Here is a 22,983-nt window from a genome sequence, read left to right on the forward strand (position 1 = left end):
TACGAACGGCTGTTTTTCTCAAGTGACCTCTCAATTCAACCTTTGTCATCATATTCCACACAGATTGCGCAGGGAATCCTCGAAAACCAACTTCCACTGTCATCAGCCTTGCTGTCCACCCCTTGTCCCGGCAGTCCTGGACAAGTTGTTGGTACTTTGTTTTCTTCCTCTCTGCCGCTTCCTCACATCCCTCCTCCCACGGGACAGAAAGTTCCACCAGGATGATTTTTTTTCCCTCTGGGGACCACAAAACTATGTCTGGTCTCAGAGTGGTGGACAGTACTGCCTCTGGGAAGAGGAGCTTCCGCCCCAGGTCGACCTCCATCTCCCATCCCTGGGCCAACTGCAAGAGGTTTTGGTTGGCTTGGCCTTGGACAACTGGTCTATGACTCTCTTTCACGAAGGTGATGTTTCTCAGCAATGGCTTTGTTTTGGCTGGGTGTTTCTTTCTCCTCTCTTGCTCCAAGATGTCTGCGAGCATTGCCAACACCTTGTCATGGCGCCACCTGTATCTTCCCTGGGTCAATGCTGTTTTGCACCCAGACAGAATGTGCGCCATAGTTCCTTTACCGCCACACAACCTGCACAGCGGGTCCTCCCTCATTCCCAACCTATGCAAGTGACTGGAGTCGGCAGGGTGTCATATACTGCTCGAAGCAGAAATGAGATACGAAACGGCTCCAGCCTCCACAGTTCACTCCACGTCACGTTCCTTTTGGGAAGGTTCCACCTTGTCCAGGCACATTGGGTTGCGAGCTCGATGGCTTTAACTCTTCTTCCTTGTTCCTCAAGGTTTCGGACTTCATCCTGAATCAAGGTCCTCCTTTCCCTGGGAGTGGACTTGGACCACTGCTGGAAATGTGATGTTCCTAGACCCTGTCTTCCAGTGCAGAGGCTTCCGATGGTATCTTTGGTCCTGAGAGATGATTCTGCCTGGGCAATAGCAGTGCTAGCGGCCCACTTCCTGACAGATCTTGTTCTTATTCCAGCTTCCCTGATCAGCCGATCTTGGGAGTCCCTGTACGTCAGGGAAAGTCTGCATTTTGCGACTTTAAACTCCTCCAAAACTGAAGACAGGGGGAGCTGGAGATGGCCCGACCTTATGTAGAGCCCCGTAGATGTAAAGCTCGGGGGTATCCCCAACCATTTCCAAAGGTGCTTGTTGAACTTCCTCTCCAAACCTTCAACTGTTGTTATTGCCACTTCGTACACGGTGAGAAGCCACAGAACACCACTTTCCTCCATCCCGAAGACGGATTTAGATGAAAGATGCGAGACTACTGGTCTGGGTAAGGAGTCTGTTAAATTAGAACAAGTTTTTTCTGCTTTGAGTGTTTCAGAGTTGGACATGTGTCTTACTGAGGTGGCTAACTATGATGCGTGCAGTTTATCAAAGCAACAAACAAACAATCGGAAAATCCCCGTTACTGAGGTGGCTAACCATGATGTGTGCAGTTTATCAAAGCAACAAACAAACAATCGGAAAATCCCCGTTACTGAGGTGGCTAACCATGATGCGTGCAGTTTATCAAAGCAACAATCAAACAATCGGAAAATTCCTGTCGTATCAATTCCTAGATATGGTCGTAACTATACTAAATGCACTGGGCATAATAAACACAACATTATTAATATTGCTACTACGGATAATTTGATCAAAAATTCCCTGAAACAGCCCACTACCTATAATATAGGTTTTTTAAACATAAGATCATTGTCTCCTAAAACGTTGTTAGTTAATGATATTATCAGAGACAACAATCTTAACGTCATCGGTCTCAGCGAAACCTGGCTTAAACCAAACGACTTTTTTGCGCTAAATGAGGCATGTCCTCCTAACTTTACACATGCGCATATTGCCCGTCCGCTCAAAAGGGGTGGGGGGGTCGCACTAATATACAACGAAAACTTTAACCTTAGTCCTAACATAAATAATAAATATAAATCGTTTGAGGTGCTTACTATGAGGTCTGTCACACCGCTGCCTCTACACCTGGCTGTTATCTACCGCCCCCCAGGGCCCTATTCGGACTTTATTAATGAATTCTCAGAGTTCGTTGCTGATCTAGTGACACACGCCGATAATATAATCATAATGGGGGACTTTAATATCCATATGAATACCCCATCGGACCCACCGTGCGTAGCGCTCCAGACTGTAATTGATAGCTGTGGTCTCACACAAATAATAAATGAACCCACGCATCGCAACGGTAATACGATAGACCTAGTGCTTGTCAGGGGCATCACCGTTTCCAAAGTTACGATACTCCCGTATACTAAAGTATTGTCCGATCATTACCTTATAAAATTCGAGGTTCAGACGCATGTTCGTCAAACTAATAATAATAATAACTGCTATAGCAGCCGCAACATTAATACAGCCACAACGACAACTCTTGCTGACCTACTGCCCTCGGTAATGGCACCATTCCCAAAGTATGTGGGCTCTATTGATAACCTCACTAACAACTTTAACGATGCCCTGCGCGAAACCATTGATAACATAGCACCGCTAAAGTTAAAAAAGGCTCCAAAAAAGCGCACCCCGTGGTTTACAGAAGAAACTAGAGCTCAGAAATTATTATGTAGAAAGCTGGAACGCAAATGGCGCACGACTAAACTTGAGGTGCACCATCAAGCATGGAGTGATGGTTTAATAACTTATAAACGCATGCTTACCTTAGCTAAAGCTAAATATTACTCAAATCTCATCCACCGTAATAAAAACGATCCTAAATTTTTGTTTAGTACGGTAGCATCGCTAACCCAACAAGGGACTCCTTCCAGTAGCTCAACCCACTCAGCTGATGACTTTATGCAAGTCTTTAGTAAGAAAATTGAAGTCATTAGAAAGGAGATTAAAGACAATGCGTCCCAGCTACAACGGGGTTCAATTAACACTGACACGATTGTATATACGGCGGATACTGCCCTCCAAAATAGTTTCTCTCGTTTTGAGGAAATAACATTAGAGGAATTGTTACAACGTGTAAATGGAATAAAACAGACAACATGTTTACTTGACCCTCTTCCTGGGAAACTGATCAAGGAGCTCTTTGTATTATTAGGTCCATCAGTGCTAAATATTATAAACTTATCACTCTCCTCGGGCACTGTTCCCCTAGCATTCAAAAAAGCGGTTATTCATCCTCTTCTTAAAAGATCTAACCTCGATCCTGACCTCATGGTAAATTACCGACCGGTGTCTCACCTTCCCTTTATTTCAAAAATCCTTGAAAAAATTGTTGCGGAGCAGTTAAATGAACACTTAGCGTCTAACAATCTATGTGAAACCTTTCAATCCGGTTTCAGGGCAAATCACTCCACGGAGACAGCCCTCGCAAAAATGACTAATGATCTATTGCTAACGATGGATTCTGATGCGTCATCTATGTTGCTGCTCCTCGATCTTAGCGCTGCTTTCGATACCGTCGATCATAATATTTTATTAAAACGTATCAAAACACGAATTGGTATGTCAGACTTAGCCCTGTCTTGGTTTAACTCTTATCTTACTGATAGGATGCAGTGTGTCTCCCATAACAATGTGACCTCGGACTACGTTAAGGTAACGTGTGGAGTTCCCCAGGGTTTGGTCCTTGGCCCTGCACTCTTCAGCATCTACATGCTGCCGCTAGGTGACATCATACACAAATACGGTATTAGCTTTCACTGTTATGCTGATGACACCCAATTCTACATGCCCCTAAAGCTGACCAACACGCCGGATTGTAGTCAGCTGGAGGCGTGTCTTAATGAAATTAAACAATGGATGTCCGCTAACTTTTTGCAACTCAACGCCAAAAAAACGGAAATGCTGATTATCGGTCCTGCTAGACACCGAACTCTATTTAATAATACAACTCTAACATTTGACAACCAAACAATTAAACAAGGCGACACGGTAAAGAATCTGGGTATTATCTTCGACCCAACTCTCTCCTTTGAGGCACACATTAAAAGCGTTACTAAAACAGCCTTCTTTCATCTCCGTAACATCACTAAAATTCGCTCCATTCTGTCCACTAAAGACGCTGAGATCATTATCCATGCGTTTGTTACGTCTCGCCTCGATTACTGTAACGTATTATTTTCGGGTCTCCCGATGTCTAGCATTAAAAGATTACAGTTGGTACAAAATGCGGCTGCTAGACTTTTGACAAGAACAAGAAAATTTGATCACATTACGCCTGTACTGGCTCACCTGCACTGGCTTCCTGTGCACTTAAGATGTGACTTTAAGGTTTTACTACTTACGTATAAAATACTACACGGTCTAGCTCCATCTTATCTTGCCGATTGTATTGTACCACATGTCCCGGCAAGAAATCTGCGTTCAAAGGACTCCGGCTTATTAGTGATTCCCAAAGCCCAAAAAAAGTCTGCGGGCTATAGAGCATTTTCCGTTCGGGCTCCAGTACTCTGGAATGCCCTCCCGGTAACAGTTCGCGATGCCACCTCAGTAGAAGCATTTAAGTCTCACCTTAAAACTCATTTGTATACTCTAGCCTTTAAATAGACTCCCTTTTTAGACCAGTTGATCTGCCGTTTCTTTTCTTTTTCTTCTATGTCCCACTCTCCCGTGTGGAGGGGGTCCGGTCCGATCCGGTGGCCATGTACTGCTCGCCTGTGTATCGGCTGGGGACATCTCTGCGCTGCTGGTCCGCCTACGCTTGGGATGGTTTCCTGCTGGCTCCGCTGTGAACGGGACTCTCGCTGCTGTGTCTTGGATCCTCTTTGGACTGGACTCTCGCGACTGTGTTGTATCCATTGTGGATTGAACTTTCACAGTATCCTGTTAGACCCGCTCGACATCCATTGCTTTCCTCCTCTCTAAGGTTCTCATAGTCATCATTGTCACCGACGTCCCACTGGGTCATTATTGTCACCAATGTCCCACTGGGTGTGAGTTTTCCTTGCCCTTATGTGGGCCTACCGAGGATGTCGTGGTGGTTTGTGCAGCCCTTTGAGACACTAGTGATTTAGGGCTATATAAGTAAACATTGATTGATTGATGATTGATAAGTCTTTGGAGTAAGCCATGCTGGTAGATCCAGCACTTGTATTTCCCAGGCAGACCAGACTTGTCAATCCTTTTCAACCATTCTTCAACCTGATTTTCGGTGCTGGAGATGCTGTTTTTATCCGTCATGGAATCATCATACCACTTTCCAAGGCATGTAATAGGGTTCCCTTGGATGTTTGGGATTGCTTCCCCCTGAACAAGCAGCTTGAACTTTCCCGTTGTTTTTCCCTTTTGGATCACCAGACACCTTGATTTCTTGGGCTTGAAGATCATCTTTGCCCAAGTAGCCATACGATCCAGTTCCGCCAGGACCCATCTCGCCTGCACATGAGTTGGTGTTATCACGGTAAGATCCTCCATGAATGCTCTGATTGCTGGTTGTTGACTTCCTGCTGCAGTCTTTGGTCCTCTTGACTTTATGATAGCTGCAGAGATGATCAGGTTCATTCCCATGACAAACAAGATGGGAGAGATGGTGCACCCTGTCACTATTCCCTTTTCCACTGGCTGCCATTTAGTTGTGAACATGGCTGCTTGGAATCGTAGCTTGATGTCTCCCAGGTAGCTGGTGATCGTCCCCTGGATGTGATGTGGGATGAGGTAATGCTCCATAGCCACTTGGATCACGTTATGGGGAATTGACCCATATGCATTAGCAAAATCAAGCCAGACTACTGTTAGGTTGCCTTTCTTCTCCTTTGCTTCTTGGATAAGTTGGCTGAGGAGCCCTGTATGCTCCAGGCACCCGGAGAACCCTTCGATACCGCCTGAGAGACAGAGAGAGAGAGAGGGGGGGGGGGGGGGGGGGGGGTGAATCACTGCTGCGGTAGGTAACGTTAGCCAACAACAATTTGTTAATTATATTATTTTGATTTTGATTTGACCCAAACTGTAACTCCTAGATGGATATCAGAAAGTTATTCGCCCGCAGCAGGGAAGAAGCAGGAAGGAATGAGAGATGTAAGTGAAGTCCTAGCTAGCTAGGCAACATCATTGTCTTAAGTTGATGCTAAGTTAGCTAACGTTCTTCTTTGTATCAAGACAAACATATTCATTTGCTGTACGAGCTGTCGGGGGAATTTCCAATGAACATGAAACATAATGTTGGTTATTGTCTGCTGGTTCTGCATCAATGATGATTTGGAGTAAGCTTGTGTGTGTTGAGTGCTTCTCAAATGGTTTATCTTCAGGAAGAAAAACATTTTTCCATATCATCAAGTCGTGAGCCAAATTTTTTAATCATTCAAGTTTATTTCACAGAAAAATAGCACAGCAGACTTGTCTTGTTAATCGGAGTGACTTTGACTAAAATAATCTTGTTTTGTCACCAGAAAAATGGTTACAGCTAAAGCATCTGGTTTTGTTTCCAGAAAAAATAGTAACATTTCTGTATTTGTTTTCAGAAAGATGGCTGAAAATATCGGGTTTTGTTGCCCCATTTAGATTTAAAAAAAATATATTTCCATGTCTGTCCTGAGTCCTCCTCCAACTTGTTAGTCTGTTAGCCTTTTGCTAAAATACTCACTAATAGTCACTAGAAAAATGGGTAAAAATATCTGGTTTTGTTGCCACAATTTGATTTTTTTCTCCCTAAACTTTTTTTTTTTTTCATGCACACATCTGACTGCGACTCACTGAAAATGACACACAATCCACTTTTATGTCACGACCCAGCAGTTGTGAACCACTGGTCAACTGTATAACAGTTACTGTAATAATTCCATGTCTGTCCAGAGTGATTGACCACTTTGCAAAAATGAAAAGGAGACGTTACAGTTTACTTCTCAGAAAATGATTCCCTGAACAGACACACAACAGTTGTTCATTTATTCTACTACTGTGGCTTTATTGTTTTGTGTATATTTTATAGTTTTGTGTATCTGAAATAGGATTAGCCACGTTGCCATAAATGGAAATCAAATAATATAAAAGAACCCAGAGATGTAGGGGTGCTTTATTTTTTGTTTTACTTTTGTAGATGTTAAATTTGCAGATGATTACTGCAATATATATTTCAAAAAGATTCATTGCTCTTCCTTTTTGCTTTTACCAGTAGCAGTTTAGAAGTCTGGAGTAAAAAAGTGCACAAGTAGGTCAAATGCATTAGTTAATTTCAGGTGGTTAATCAAAGATCCATACAACATAGTCTGATATGATTTCATAGTTTAAAGCACTATTTATGTATTTTTTATGATAAATAAGTGCTAAAAATGTTTTTGCTTGCGCGCTTTGCACGCTCACATGAATTATTTGTGCCCCAGGTGTGTCCCAGTACAGTATTAGGTCTAGTGACGCCCGTGAACTCCACTCTCATTAGCACACATTTTGATTCACTACAATTTTCATGCATAAATGAACAAGAGCTTTTTCAGGATTTGAACCCCAGACCCGAGGCAAAAATGATACGACTAGAACTGGGGTCAAAAAAACCTGCTGCTCCCAAGCCGCATGCTGCTCTTTAGTGCTCTTTACTCCCTGGAGCTTTTTTTAAAAAAGGACTGAAAATGGAATAACATGGGGGTGAAATAATAATTTTATTCTAGTATGTTTTTTGTTTGAGGACAAACATGACACAAACCTTCCCAGTTGTTAGAAAACCCACTGTTTAATACACTATATTGCCAAAAGCATTTGGCCACCCATCCAAATGATCAGAATCAGGTGTCCTAATCACTTGGCCTGGCCAGAGGTGTATACAATGAAGCACTTAGGCATGGAGACAGTTTCTACAAACATTTGTGACAGAATGGGTCACTCTCAGTGATTTCCAGCGTGGAACTGTCACAGGATGCCACCTAATCTACAAATCCAGGCGTGAAATTTCCTCGCTCCTGAATATTCCAAACACAACTGTAGTCTTTATTATACAAAAATGACAGAGTTTGGGAACAACAGCAACTCAGCCACAAAATGGTAGACCACGCAGTCTGACAGAGAGGTGTCAGCGGATGCTGAAGCGCAAAGTGCAAAGAGGTCGCTGACTTTCTGCACAGTCAGTTGCTACAGAGCACCAAACTTCATGTGACCTTCCAATTAGTGTTACGGCGCACGCGCAGTCTGCTTATCCCTCCTGCATCTGAGTCACAATTCGTCATCTGACTGTTCGCCCAGGCACGCCACCGTTCACTCTGAGCGCAGCACGCCCACGCAGCAAAAAGCCTGCAGTCAATTGCTAATCTGCAAACCTGGTATTGATGAGGGTGAGCTGGATAAAAGACCAGTGGACCCAAGGATCGGCGTGGGAACTTAATAGTTTTCATGCTGTACCTACCCTCCCGTCTCACTTTTCCCCGGATCTCCTTCTGTCCTCTGACTGCCTCCCTCGTTCCTCGACTCCTCGCTCGTCCCTGGACTCCAACGCCTCTCTCTCGCCCCTGATCATCTGCCTGACCCATGGACCGCCTATTTTGTTTGTTTTATGCTCTTTTGTCCAAACTTTGATGTTTTTATACGGCAACTACACAACATATGCAATATTTTTTCCACATAAAACAATTTTAAGTGATAATTTTTAAGAATAAATTCATTATAACATAGATTTTTTTTTTTGTCCTTTTTTTTGAGCAATGGAAAAAAAAGAAAATAAAGACAAAAGGAACAAAAGAACTGCCTGCATGGCAGCTTTGTGTCACATTGCCACTTTTTCTCATTAGATTTCACCTCATTCCACTTTTTTTAAATGTTTTTTTAATTTTTGCAATACTATCAATTTTGCCATTTTTGCAGAATGTGTGGCGGGCCGGTAAACGATTAGCTGCGGGCCGCAAATGGCCCCCGGGCCGTACTTTGGACACCCCTGATGTAAAGTAACAACAGTACATTTTAGTGGAGGACCTTAGGGAGATTTTCGTTCACTTTTGTCTAAAAAGGCCAAATTTGGCACAGGGCATACTTAAATGATTTAGCTAGGGCGCCCACGCCGCTGACCTTTGGGGTCGCCACAGCGGCCAATCAAATATGGCCGCTGCTTGTAACATTTGAAACAGATGAGCTACAAATGTAAACTTTGTGTCTATTTCATGTGTTTTGACAATTACAAATGTGTTGAAATGCTCATTTTTATTTCTGTGTGTGTCTCGACCCCTAATTTGCATATTTCCAAGTGGCGTTTTGCTACTCTGAAGACATTGGACGTAACTTGGGCGTTGTTATGACTAAAACCTGGTGCAACATGCATGATTCCTTTCTAATGTTTGTATGAAATATTCACATATCACACAATGAATACCACTGGTTTGGGGATGACTTGATCGAAGCTTTTTAGGACTTAATAAGGAGAGGGCAGCATGATACCCATGCTTTGTAGCCCTTTTAACAGGAGAACTAAGACAGTAGCTTCTGCAGCGTTTGTTGTGTTTGGCCTTATTTAATACAAGTGTTGATGCGATACCTGAACCATCAGTCAATGGATCAATTGCGACATTTATAAATAAAGGTATAGCATTTGTAATTTCAATGAAATCTTTGAGATCCTTTTCTAGCAACAAAAGTCCTTCGCTTTTGGGTTTTTGTAAGGGGTCATCAGACGGGAATTGGCAGAGATAACATAAGTCCTAATTGCTCCTGTTGCTGCTGCTGCTGCTACTACAAACCCCGATTCCATATGAGTTGGGAAGTGTGTTAGATGTAAATATAAACAGAATACAATGATTTGCATATAATTTTCAACTCATATTCAGTTAAATATTCTACAAAGACAACATATTTGATGTTCAAACTGATAAACTTTTTTTTTTGTGCAAATAATCATTAACTTTAGAATTTGATGCCAGCAATACGTGACAAAGAAGTTGGGAAAGGTGGCAATAAATACTGATAACATTGAGGAATGCTAATCAAACACTTATTAAGACATCCCACAGGTGTGCAGGCTAATTGGGAACAGGTGGGTGCCATGATTGGGAATAAAAACAGCTTCCCAAAAAATGCTTTGACAAGAAAGGATGGGGCGAGGTACACCCCCTTGTCCACAAATGCGTGAGCAAATAGTCAAACAGTTTAAGAACAACGTTTCTCAAAGTGCAATCGCAAGAAATGTAGGGATTTCAACATCTACGATCCATAATATCATCAAAAGGTTCAGAGAATCTGGAGAAATCACTCCACCTAAGCAGCATGGCTGGAAACCAACATTGAATGACCGTGACCTCCGATCCCTCAGACGGCACTGTATCAAAAACCGACATCAATCTCTAAAAGATATCACTACATGGGCTCAGGAACACTTTAGAAAACCACTGTCACTAAATACAGTTTGTCGCTACATCTGTAAGTGCAAGTTAAAGCTCTACTATGCAAAGCGAAAGCCATTTATCAACAACATCCAGAAACGGCGCCGGCTTCTCTGGGCCGGAGATCTAAGATGGACTGATGCAAAGTGGAAAAGTGTTCTGTGGTCTGAGGATTCCACATTTCTAATTGTTTTTGGAAATATTCTACATCGTGTCATCCGGACCAAAGGGGAAGCGAACCATCCAGACTGTTATTGACGGAAAGTTCAAAAGCGAGCATCTGTGATGGTATGGGGTGCATTAGTGCCTAAGGCATGGGTTACTTACACATCTGTGAAGGCACCATTAATGCTGAAAGGTACATACAGGTTTTGGAAAAACATATGCTGCCATCTAAGCGCCGTCTTTGTCATGGATGCCCCTGCTTAGTTCAGAAAGACAATGCCAAGCCACATTCAGCACGTGTTACGACAGCGTGGCTTCGTTAAAAAAGAGTGCGGGTACTTTACTGGCCCGCCTGCAGTCCAGACCTGTCTCCCATGGAAAATGTGTGGCGCATTATGAAGCGTAAAATACGACAGCGGAGACCCCAGACTGTTGAACGGCTGAAGCTCTACATAAAACTAGAATGGGAAAGAATTCCACTTTCAAAGCTTCAACAATTAGTTTCCTCTGTTCCCAAACATTTATTAAGTGTTAGTAAAAGAAAAGGTGATGTAACACAGTGGTGTACACACCCTTTCCCAACTACTTTGGCACGTGTTGCAGCCATTAAATTCTAAGTTAATTATTATTTGCAAAAAAAAAATAAAGTTTATGAGTTTGAACATCAAATATCTTGTCTTTGTAGTGCATTCAATTGAATATGGGTTGAAAAGGATTTGCAAATCATTGTATTCTGTTTATATTTACATTTAACACAATTTCCCAACTCATATGGAAACGGGGTTTGTATGTATATAAAGATATACATGTATGTGCATATATATATATATATATATATATATATATATATATATATATATATATATATATATATATATATATATCATGTATATGTATATATAGCATGTATATATATTCTATATATTGAGTGTGTCAGAACGCACACACAAAGTGCATACAAGCAATGACATCATAGAGAGGAGGAATGGCAAAAAATGACAATGTGGTGAAGTACAATATGGGGGTATTTGGGCTTCAAAACTAACAATAAAAGTAACACTTTAAACAAGGAGGTGCCGCGCTGCAATTTGTGCTTTAAAACACGCCTCACCAAATGTGGCGATTAGTATTACCACCGTTGCTTCAAACTTAGGTAAACGTTTAAACAATAAGAATTCAGATCTTCACAAACAGTTATAAAGAGTGACAGGTAAAAATGTTGTTACACCTGTCCTGCTGTTCAGCTCCGGTGCAGACCGTAGTAGAGGAGCACAGGGCAGACGTTCCTTCCTGGGTTGATGTTTTCATCAGGGGTAACACCCTTCACTTCACCTGGGAATTTGTCTGCTAAGCTCCGCTTTCGGGTCAGAATGACGAGGCCGCCGATTCGTGACAATCTGTTTGCTTGATTATTAGTTTTGCAGGACACAACCAGACCTGTTCATCACTCTTCTGCGCAATGAACACGCTACATTTCTCTCTCTCTTTACTCGTCCACTTACTCACCGATGTCACTCACACAGCCAACACGATGACATTCTCGCAAACACACATACTGTACGCTACTCTTAGAAGTAAACTAGCTCCTCCGTTTTGCACATGTAGATACCTAACATGTAGATACATAACATGTAGATACATAACATGTACATATATTGACGCGCACACAGCTGTTTGGCTTGATGCCAAATAGAAGAATTTGGAGTAATTTTTATTAACTTTTATTAAATTAATGGTAAAAGTGCAACATACTAACCTAGATTTAGATTGTGTTCCCTGTTTAAATCTCAAAATTCATGAGATTTTTTGTTGAAACATGACTTTTCTGGACTTGTTGGTCTAGTAACTAGACCAACAAGTCCAGAAAAGTCATGTTTCAACAAAGAATTGTGAGATTTTAACAAGGAACACATTCTGAATCTGGGTTAGTGTGTAACATTTTTACCACTAATTTATAGGTATGCGATGAGGTGGCGACTTGTCAAGGGTGTACCCCGCCTTCCGCCCGGTTGTAGATGAGATAGGCGCCAGCGCCCCCCGCGACCCCGAAAGGGAATAAGCGGTAGGAAATGGATGGATGGATGGATGGTTATTTTCATGCAAAAAAGAATAAAGGGTTACAAGCTCTGTCCTAAAACAATTAGAGATCATAAATTGAGGAACCACTGAACTTCAGTTTTTACTTTGTCTTTGATCCCTTGAGTGTGTGCAGTTTGGAAAATTGATGCAAACCTTAAGATGAAGTCTCACATCACAAATGAAACGACTTTACAACTGTCTGTGTGAATGTGAGTGTGAATGTTGTCTGTCCATTTGTGTTGGCCCTGCGATGAGGTGGCGACTTGTCCAGGGTGTACCCGCCTTCCGCCTGATTGTAGCTGAGATAGGCACCAGCACCCCCGCAACCCCAAAGGGAATAAGCGGTAGAAATGGATGGAAGGATGAGTGTGTGGTGTGAGTAAAATAGAGGTTAAAGTTTTAAAAATAAGTCGAAAATCATACATGAAAAGAAATTCAATTGTGGACAAATGAAAAACTCATGCCTGATAAACACAAGGGCTTTTCCGGAAATTGAACCCTTGACCTCTCGCAACCGAAGCAAGAATCATACGAGTAGATCAACAAGCCCCAAAAAACAATGATTCATCAAAAAATCTGATGAATTGTGAAATTTTAACAAGGAACACAATCTAAAACTAGCTTAGTATATCGCACTTTTACCACTAATTTAAAGGTATGACTATTTTCATGCAAAAAAGAACTAAGGGTTACAAGCTCTGTCCTAAAACAATTAAAGCTTGTAAAAATAGGTACCACTGTACTTCATTTTATGGATTTTTATTGATCCCTCGAGTGTGTGCAGTTTTGAAAATTGAGCTAAGGATATAATATCACAGTTATGGGCTTGTCTGGGAATTGAACCCAGGACCTCTCACACCCAAAGCGAGAATCATACCACTAGACCAACAAGCCCTTAAACGCCACATAAAAATTCATTCTATTTGGGGAGATCATTGGTAACTGCACTTTTAATAACACACATTTTGATTCACTACAATTTTCATGCATAAATGAACAAGAGCGTTTTCAGGAATTGAACCCCAGATCCGATCATACGACTAAATCATCAATTTATGAGTTGTGGTTTTGCAAGAATGTCTATAAATGTGATATTTTGATAGGGGACACAATCTGAAACTGGGCTTCCATTTTGCACTTTTAACCCCAATTGGATTTACTGCCCTTTTTTTTTTTTCATACCAAAATGAACTAAGGCTTATGAGCTAAATTCTAGAACAAAATGTGTTCGTAGATTTAAGTACAACTGTATTTGATTTTATAAAATGTCGTGGATCCCTTGGAAAGAGTATAAAATCCTCATACGACTAAATTGTTTATTTAGTCGTATGATCAGATCTGGGGTTCAATTCCTGAAAAAGCTCTTGTTCATTTATGCATAAAAATTGTAGTGAATCAAAATGTGTGTTATTAAAAGTGCAGTTACCAATGATCTCCCCAAATAAAATGCATTTTTCTGAATAGTTATAGGGGCTTGTTGGTCTAGTGGTATGATTCTCGCTTTGGGTGTGAGAGGTCCTGGGTTCAATTCCCAGACAAGCCCATACCTGTGATATTAAACTCTAGCTCAATTTTCCAAACTGCACACACTTGAGGGATCAATAAAAATCCATAAAATGAAGTACAGTGGTACCTATTTTTACAAGCTTTAATTGTTTTAGGACAGAGCTTGTAACCCTTAGTTCTTTTTTGCATGAAAATAGCCATACCTTTAAATTAGTGGTAAAAGTGCAATATACTAAGCTAGTTTTAGATTGTGTTCCTTGTTAAAATCTCACAATTCATCAGATTTTTTGATGAATCATTGTTTTTTCGGGCTTGTTGTTCTAGTCGTATCATTCTTGCTTCGGGTGCGAGAGGTCCGGGATTCAATTCCCGGAAAAGCCCTTGTGTTTATCAGGCATGAGTTTTTCATTTGTCCACAATTGAATTTCTTTTCATGTATGATTTTCGACTTATTTTTAAAACTTTAACCTCTATTTTACTCACACCACACACTCATCCATCCATCCATCCATTTTCTACCGCTTATTCCCTTTGGAGTCGCGGGGGGTGCTAGGGCCTAACTCAGCTACAATCGGGCGGAAGGCGGGTACACCCTGGACAAGTCACCACCTCATCGCAGGGCCAACACAGATAGACACACAACATTCACACTCACATTCACACAGACAGTTGTAAAGTCGTTTCATTTGTGATGTGAGACTTCATCTTAACATTTGCATCAATTTTCCAAACTGCGCACACTCAAGGGATCAAAGAAAATATAAAAACTGAAGTACAGTGGTTCCTCAATTCATGATCTCTAATTGTTTTAGGACGGACCTTGTAACCCTTAATTATTTTCTGCATGAAAATAGCCATACCTTTAAATTAGTGGTAAAAATGTTACACACTAATCCAGTTTCAGAATGTGTTCCTTGTTAAAATCTCACAAATATTTGTTGAAACATTACTTTGTAGGGCTTGTTGGTCTAGTCGTATGATTCTCGCTTAGGGTGCGAGAGGTTCCCGAACCAATTCCCGGACAAACCCTTGTGTACATGAGGCCTGAGTTCTTCATTAGTCCACAACTGAATATCTTTTCATGTATGACTTTCGACTTAATTTTAAACTTTAACTTCTTTTTTTCGCGGCACACACTCAATGGATCAGTAAAAATCTATCAAATCAAATTAAATCCTATGTGATGTTGGATTTATTAGTTTTGTGACTTCATATCAGGTTTCATGGTGTAATGGCTAGTGTGCTATCCTCTGAACTAGTAATCCAAGTTCAATTCTTGGTGGAACCGAATTGTGAAACCTACGAATTCCATTTGACTTACTTTTTGCAAGCGCATCCAAGCCCTGGTTTGTAATTCCTTTAGTCAATCAGGACTTTTTACCTCACACAGACAGTTGTAAAGTCGTTTCATTTGTTACGTGAGACTTCATCTTAACATTTACCTCAATTTTCCATACAGCAGACACTCATTGGATCAATGAAGATCTATAAAATATATATGTATTTTTTTATAACAATACATTTTTTTTTTGCCTGAGCCCATAAATGAACCAAAATTAATTTAAGCATGAAAATGGCTTTTAATTTAAATTTAGGTTAAAAGTCTAATACAATTTTAGATTCCAACCACCCATCCATTTTCTGCGGCTTGTCCCTTTTGGGGTTGCGGGGGGTCGCTGGCTCCTATCTCAGCTGCATTCGGGCGGGAGGCGGGATACACCCTGGACAAGTCGCCACCTCATCGCAGGGCCCAATTTTAGATTGTGTACACTATTTACATCACACCTTTCATAAGATTTGTGGAACAATACTGTTTCAGGGTGTGTGCCATGGATGAGCCCTTGTGTATACAATATCTGTTTTCAATCATTATTTTCCCACCTGTACACATGCGCTTGTTGGTCTAATTGTACGATTCTCACTAAGATTGCAAGAGGTTTTGGGTTCAATTTCCAGGATACCCTGAAGAGTAACTTGAAACTCTTAGCTGAATTTTCCGAACTGCACACACTCAAGGGATCAAAGAAAATGTATAAAATGAAGTACAGTGGTACCTCAATTTACAAGCTGTAATTGTTTTAGGACAGCGCTTGGAACCCTTAGTTCTTTTTTGCATGAAAATAGCCATACCTTTAAATTAGTGGTAAATATGCTACACACTAACCCAGTTTCAGAATGTGTTCCTTGTTAAAACGTCATAATTCTCTGGTGAAATATGGTACTTCAGGGCTTGTTGGTCTAGTCGTATGATTCTCGCTTAGGGTGCGAGAGGTCCCGGGTTCAATTCCCGGACAAGCCCTCATCAGTGATTTTAAACACTTTGCTCAGTTTTCCAAACTGCACACAATCAAGGGATCGACAACATTTTGATAAAATCAAATACAGTTGTACTTAAATCTACGATCACATTTTGTCATAGGAATGAGCTCATAAGCCTTAGTTCATTTTGGTAGGAAAAAAAAATTCAGTAAATCCAATTTGGGTTAAAAGTGTAATTTGGAAGCCCAGTTTCAAATTGTGTCCCCTACCAAAATATCACATTTATTGACATTCTTGCAAAATCACAACTCATAATTTGTTGATCTAGTCCAGGGGTCGGCAACCCGCGGCTCCGGAGCCGCATGTGGCTCAGCTGTATACTTGCCGACACCCCCGATTATCCCGAGAGATTTCCGGAGTTTAATGCTTCTCTCAGCAATCACCCGGGGCCAACATTCTCCGATTTCCACCTAGTCGATAATATTGAGGGCGTACCCTGATGGAAATGCCTTTACAACCCTCTAACACTCGTCGTCGCGCCCGCTTTTACACACTGCTATCTGCGTGCCAGCTGGTCACATGTAGAACACAGCCTCTGGTGTCAAACGAAAGTGACTACAAGACATACTTGTTCAACAGCTATACAGGTTACACTGAGAGTTGTGATATAAACAACTTTAACACTCTTACTAATATGCGCCACACTGTGAAACCACACCAAACAAGAATGACAAACACATTTCTGGAGAACATCCTCACTGTAACACAACATAAACACAACAGACCAAATACCCAGAATCCCATGCATCCCTAACTCTTCCGGGCTACATTATACACCCCCGCTTGCACCAAACCCCGCCCACCTCAACCGACGCACGGAGAGGGGGGATGTGAATTCTCCCTGCCCACTGGGTGTGAGTTTTCCTTGCCCTTTTGTGGGTTCTTCCGAGGATGTCATAGTCGTAATGGTCTGTACAGTCCTTTGAAACATTTGTGATTTAGGGCTATATAAATAAACATTGATTGATTATATCACAACTCTCAGTGTAACCTGTATGGCTGTTGAACAAGTATGCGTTGCAGTCGTCTGAGTGTGTTCAAGGAAGCCACATGTGACTTGTGGCTGGGCTGTGCTAGATATTTGTACATGTTGTAGAGAGTGGTAAAGGCAGCGCCTTCATGGAACGCCCGTATTAATGTTGAAGGGCGACATTTAGCAGACATTCGCGTGAATAGTTGCTCTGGATTCCGGGAGTGTCCCGGAAGGTCGGCAAGTGTGATGCTGTCAAACGGCATTAATTTAAATCTCGCGGGCCGCACTAACATAACATTTTCATATTAAGGTCAATACACAGCAGGAAGCAAAAATAACAACTCCGTATGCAGTGTTATTTCATTTTAAATTTCAAAAGAGTTTTGTGGCTCCCATTGTTTTCTTTATTTTGTGAAACGGGTCGAAATAGCTCTTTGGGCGATAAAGGTTCCTGAACCCTGGTCTAGCCATATGATTCTCGCTTAGGGTGTGAGAGGTCCTGGGTTCAATTCCCTGACAATCCCTTGTGTTCATGAGGCATGAGTTTTTAATTTGTCCACAGTTGAATTTCTTTATGACTTTTGACTTAATTTTAAACTTTAACCTCTACTCACGGCACACACTCAATGGATCAGTAAAGATCTATAAAATAAAATGAAATTGAACAAATTTATCACTACAAGTTTATTTTTGCCTGAGCCCATAAATGAACCAAAGTTAACTTAAACATGAAAATGGCTTTTAATTTAAATTTAGGTTAAAAGTGTAATACAATTTTAGATTGCGTACCCTATTTACATCTCACCTTTCATGAGATTTGTGGAACAATACTGTTTCAGGGTGTGTGCCATGGACGAGCACTAAACCAGTTTCAGAATGTGTTCTTTGTGAAAATCTCAAAATTCTCTGTTGAAACAGGAGTTTTCAGTGCTTGTTGGTCTAGTGGTATGATTCTCGCGTCGGGTGTGAGAGGTCTTGGTTTCAATTCCCGGACAAGCCCTTAACAGTGATTTTAAACTCATAGCTAAATGAGTTCATAAACCTTAATTCATTTTGGTATGAAAAAAAAATGCAGCAAATTCGATTTGGGTTAAAAGTGCAATATGGAAGCCCAGTTTCAGATTGTCTCCTCTCTGAGCTGCCACCTTACCGTGGTAGAGGAGTTTGCGTGTCCCAATGATCCTAGGAGCTATGTTGTCTGGGGGCTTTAAGCCCCCTGGTAGGGTCTCCCAAGGCAAACTGGTCTTAGGTGAGGGACCAGACAAAGAGCAGCTCGAAAACCTCTATGAAAAGTAAAAACAAAGGACCCAGATTTCCCTCGCCCGGACGCGGGTCACCGGGGTCCCCCTCTGGAGCCAGGCCCGGAGGTGGGGCACGATGGCGAGCGTCTGGTGGCCGGGCCTGTACCCATGGGGCCCGGCCGGGCACAGCCCGAAGAGGCAACGTGGGTCCCCCCTCCAATGGGCTCACCACCCATAGCAGGGGCCATAGAGGTCGGGTGCAATGTGAGCTGGGCGGCAGCCGAAGGCAGGGCACTTGGCGGTCCGATCCTCGGCTACATAAGCTGGCTCTTGGGACGTGGAACGTCACCTCACTGGGGGGAAAGGAGCCTGAGCTAGTGCGCGAAGTAGAGAAATTCCGGCTGGATGTAGTCGGACTCACTTCGACACACAGCAAGGGCTCTGGAACCACTTCTCTTGAAAGGAGATGGACTCCCTTTCACTCTGGTGTGGCCGGCAGTGAGAGGCGACGGGCTGGGGTGGCAATTCTGGTTGTCCCCCGGCTTAAAGCCTGCACGTTGGAGTTCAACCCAGTGGACGAAAGGGTAGCCTCCCTCCGCCTTCGGGTGGGGGGACGGGTCCTGACTGTTGTTTGTGCTTATGCACCAAACAGCAGTTCAGAGTACCCACCCTTTTTGGGAACACTCGAGGGAGTACTGGAAAGTGCCCCCCCGGGTGATTCCCTTGTCCTACTGGGAGACTTCAACGCTCACATTGGCAACGACAGTGAAACCTGGAGAGGCGTGATTGGGAAGAATGGCCGCCCGGATCTGAACCCGAGTGGTGTTTTGTTATTGGACTTTTGTGCTCGTCACAGTTTGTCGATAACAAACACCATGTTCAAACATAAGGGTGTCCATATGTGCACTTGGCACCAGGACACCCTAGGCCGCAGTTCCATGATCGACTTTGTAGTTGTGTCATCGGATTTGCGGCCTCATGTTCTGGACACTCGGGTAAAGAGAGGGGCGGAGCTTTCTACCGATCACCACCTGGTGGTGAGTTGGCTGCGATGGTGGGGGAGGATGCCGGACAGACCTGGCAGGCCCAAACGCATTGTGAGGGTTTGCTGGGAACGTCTGGCAGAGTCTCCTGTCAGAGAAAGTTTCAATTCCCACCTCCGGAGGAACTTTGAACATGTCACGAGGGAGGTGCTGGACATTGAGTCCGAGTGGACCATGTTCCGCACCTCTATTGTCGAGGCGGCTGATCGGAGCTGTGGCCGCAAGGTAGTTGGTGCTTGTCGTGGCGGTAATCCTAGAACACCCTTATAACGTCAAGCTGAAGAAGGAGTCCTACCGGGTTCTTTTGGCTCATAGGACTCCAGAGGCAGTGGACAGGTACCGACAGGCCAAGCGGTGTGCAGCTTCGGCGGTCACAGAGGCAAAAACTCGGACATGGGAAGAGTTTGGGGAAGCCATGGAAAATGACTTCCGGATGGCTTCGAAGCGATTCTGGACCGCCTCAGGAAGGGGAAGCAGTGCACTGTCAACACCGTGTATGGTGCGGATGGTGTTCTGCTGACCTCAACTGCGGATGTTGTGGATAGGTGGAAGGAATACTTTGAAGACCTCCTCAATCCCACCAACACGTCTTCCTATGAGGAAGCAGTGCCTGGGGAATCTGTGGTGGACTCTCCTATTTCTGGGGCTGAGGTTGCTGAGGTAGTTAAAAAGCTCCTCGGTGGCAAGGCCCCAGGGGTGGATGAGATCCGCCCGGAGTTCCTTAAGGCTCTGGATGCTGTGGGGCTGTCTTGGTTGGCAAGACTCTGCAGCATCGCGTGGACATCGGGGGCGGTACCTCTGGATTGGCAGACCGGGGTGGTTGTCCCTCTCTTTAAGAAGGGGGACCGGAGGGTGTGTTCCAACTATCGTGGGATCACACTCCTCAGCCTTCCCGGTAAGGTTTATTCAGGTGTACTGGAGAGGAGACTACGCCGGATAGTCGAACCTCGGATTCAGGAGGAACAGTGTGGTTTTCGTCCTGGTCGTGGAACTGTGGACCAGCTCTATACTCTCGGCAGGGTTCTTGAGGGTGCATGGGAGTTTGCCCAACCAGTCTACATGTGCTTTGTGGACTTGGAGAAGGCATTCGACCGTGTCCCTCGGGAAGTCCTGTGGGGAGTGCTCAGAGAGTATGGGGTATCGGACTGTCTTATTATGGCAGTCCGGTCCCTGTACGATCAGTGTCAGAGCTGGTCCGCATTGCTGGCAGTAAGTCGGACACGTTTCCAGTGAGGGTTGGACTGCGCCAAGGTTGCCCTTTGTCACCGATTCTGTTCATGACTTTCATGGACAGAATTTCTAGGCGCAGTCAAGGCATTGAGGGGTTCCGGTTTGGTGGCCGCGGGATTAGGTCTCTGCTTTTTGCAGACGATGTGGTCCTGTTGGCTTCATCTGGCCGGGATCTTCAGCTCTCACTGGATCGGTTCGCAGCCGAGTGTGAAGCGGCCGGAATGAGAATCAGCTCCTCCAAATCCGAGTCCATGGTTCTCTCCCGGAAAAGGGTGGAGTGCCATCTCCGGGTTGGGGAGGAGACCCTGCCCCAAGTGGAGGAGTTCAAGTACCTAGGAGTCTTGTTCACGAGTGGGGGAAGAGTGGATCGTGAGATCGACAGGCGGATCGGTGCGGCGTCTTCAGTAATGCGGACGTTGTACCGATCTGTTGTGGTGAAGAAGGAGCTGAGCCGGAAGGCAAAGCTTTCAATTTACCGGTCGATCTACGTTCCCATCCTCACCTATGGTCATGAGCTTTGGGTCATGACCGAAAGGATAAGATCACGGGTACAAGCGGCCGAAATGAGTTTCCTCCGCCGTGTGGCGGGGCTCTCCCTTAGAGATAGGGTGAGAAGCTCTGTCATCCGGGAGGAACTCAAAGTAAATCCGCTGCTCCTCCACATCGAGAGGAGCCAGATGAGGTGGTTCGGGCATCTGGTCAGGATGCCACCCGAACGCCTCCCGAGGGAGGTGTTTAGGGCACGTCCAACCGGTAGGAGGCCACGGGGAAGACCCGGGACACGTTGGGAAGACTATGTCTCCCGGCAGGCCTGGGAACGCCTCGGGATCCCCCGGGAAGAGCTAGACGAAGTGGCTGGGGAGAGGGAAGTCTGGGCTTCCCTGCTTAGGCTGCTGCCCCCGCGACCCGACCTCGGATAAGCGGAAGAAGATGGATGGATGGATGGAGTTTCAGATTGTGCCCCCTATCAAAATATCACATTTATTGACATTCTTGCAAAATCACAACTCATAAATTGTTGATCTAGTCGTATGATCGGATCTGGGGTTCAGATCCTGAAAATGCTCTTGTTCATTTATGCATGAAAATTGTAGTGAATCAAAATGTTTGTTAATAAAAGTGCAGTTACCAATGATCTCCCCCAATAAATTTTCTGGTGGAAAACTAAGGTCTTTTTGGTCTAGTAGTATGATTATCGCTTTGGGTGTGCTAGGTCCTGGGTTCAATTCTCAGACAAGCCCCTGACGGTGATTTTAAACTCTTAGCTCACTTTTCCAAACTGCACACACTCAAGGGATCAAAGAAAATATATAAAATCAAGTACAGTGGTACCTCAATTTACAAGCTGTATTTGTTTTAGGACAGAGCTTGTAACCCTTAGTTCTTTTTTGCATGAAAATAGCCATACCTTTAAATTAGTGGTAAATATGCTACACACTAACCCAGTTTCAGGATGTGTTCCTCGTTAAAATCTCACGATTCTTTGTTGAAACTAGAGTTTGCAGGGCTTGTTGGTCTAGTGGTATGATTCTCGCTTAGGGTGCGAGAGGTCCTGGGTTCAATTCCCAGACAAGCCCTTTACAGTGGTTTTAAACTCTAAGCTCAATTGTCCAAACTGCACACACTCAAGGGATCAATGAAAATGTATAAAATGAAGTAGAGTGGTACCTCAATTTACGAGCTCTAATTATTTTAGGACAGGGCTTGTAATCCTCGGTTCTTGCATGAAAATAGCCATACCTTTAAATTAGTGGTAAAAGTTTAATATACTAACCCAGTTTCAGAATGATTTTCCTGTTAGAATCTCATAATTCATAAGATTTTCTGTTATATTATTCGGGGCTAGTTGGTCTAGTTGTACGATCCTCGCATAGGCTGTGAGAAGACCTGAGTTTAATTCCCGGACAAGCCCTTGTGTTTATCAGGAGTTTTTCATTAGTCCACAGTCAAATTCCCAATCACGCAGGACTTTTGACTCAATAGCTCAATAAAAATCCCTATAATAAAATACACTGTTACCTCAATTTACGAGCTCTAATTATTTTAGGACAGAGATTTTAACCCTTAGTTCTTTTTTTTGCATGAATATAGCCATACCTTTAAATTAGTGGTACAGTGTAATATACTAATCCAGTTTCAGAATGTGTTCCCTGAGAGATGTTTTGTT

At 43.3% G+C, this 22,983-nt stretch overlaps 4 non-coding genes across 4 annotated transcripts; 3 read left to right on the top strand and 1 right to left on the bottom strand.

Annotated features, from left to right (window-relative positions):
- Positions 1-13,326: 13,326 nt before the first annotated feature.
- Positions 13,327-13,398, bottom strand: trnap-ugg (transfer RNA proline (anticodon UGG)). Its single transcript has one exon. It is a non-coding gene; the product is annotated as a tRNA-Pro (tRNA).
- A 577-nt stretch (positions 13,399-13,975) lies between these two features.
- Positions 13,976-14,047, top strand: trnap-ugg (transfer RNA proline (anticodon UGG)). Its single transcript has one exon. It is a non-coding gene; the product is annotated as a tRNA-Pro (tRNA).
- Positions 14,048-16,237: 2,190 nt separating this feature from the next.
- On the top strand, positions 16,238-16,309 carry trnap-agg (transfer RNA proline (anticodon AGG)). Its single transcript has one exon. It is a non-coding gene; the product is annotated as a tRNA-Pro (tRNA).
- A 6,012-nt stretch (positions 16,310-22,321) lies between these two features.
- trnap-agg (transfer RNA proline (anticodon AGG)) lies at positions 22,322-22,393 on the top strand. Its single transcript has one exon. It is a non-coding gene; the product is annotated as a tRNA-Pro (tRNA).
- The last annotated feature ends 590 nt before the right edge of the window (positions 22,394-22,983 follow it).

This window comes from Nerophis ophidion, linkage group LG21 (genome assembly GCF_033978795.1).
Source record: "Nerophis ophidion isolate RoL-2023_Sa linkage group LG21, RoL_Noph_v1.0, whole genome shotgun sequence".
NCBI lineage: Eukaryota > Metazoa > Chordata > Actinopteri > Syngnathiformes > Syngnathidae > Nerophis > Nerophis ophidion.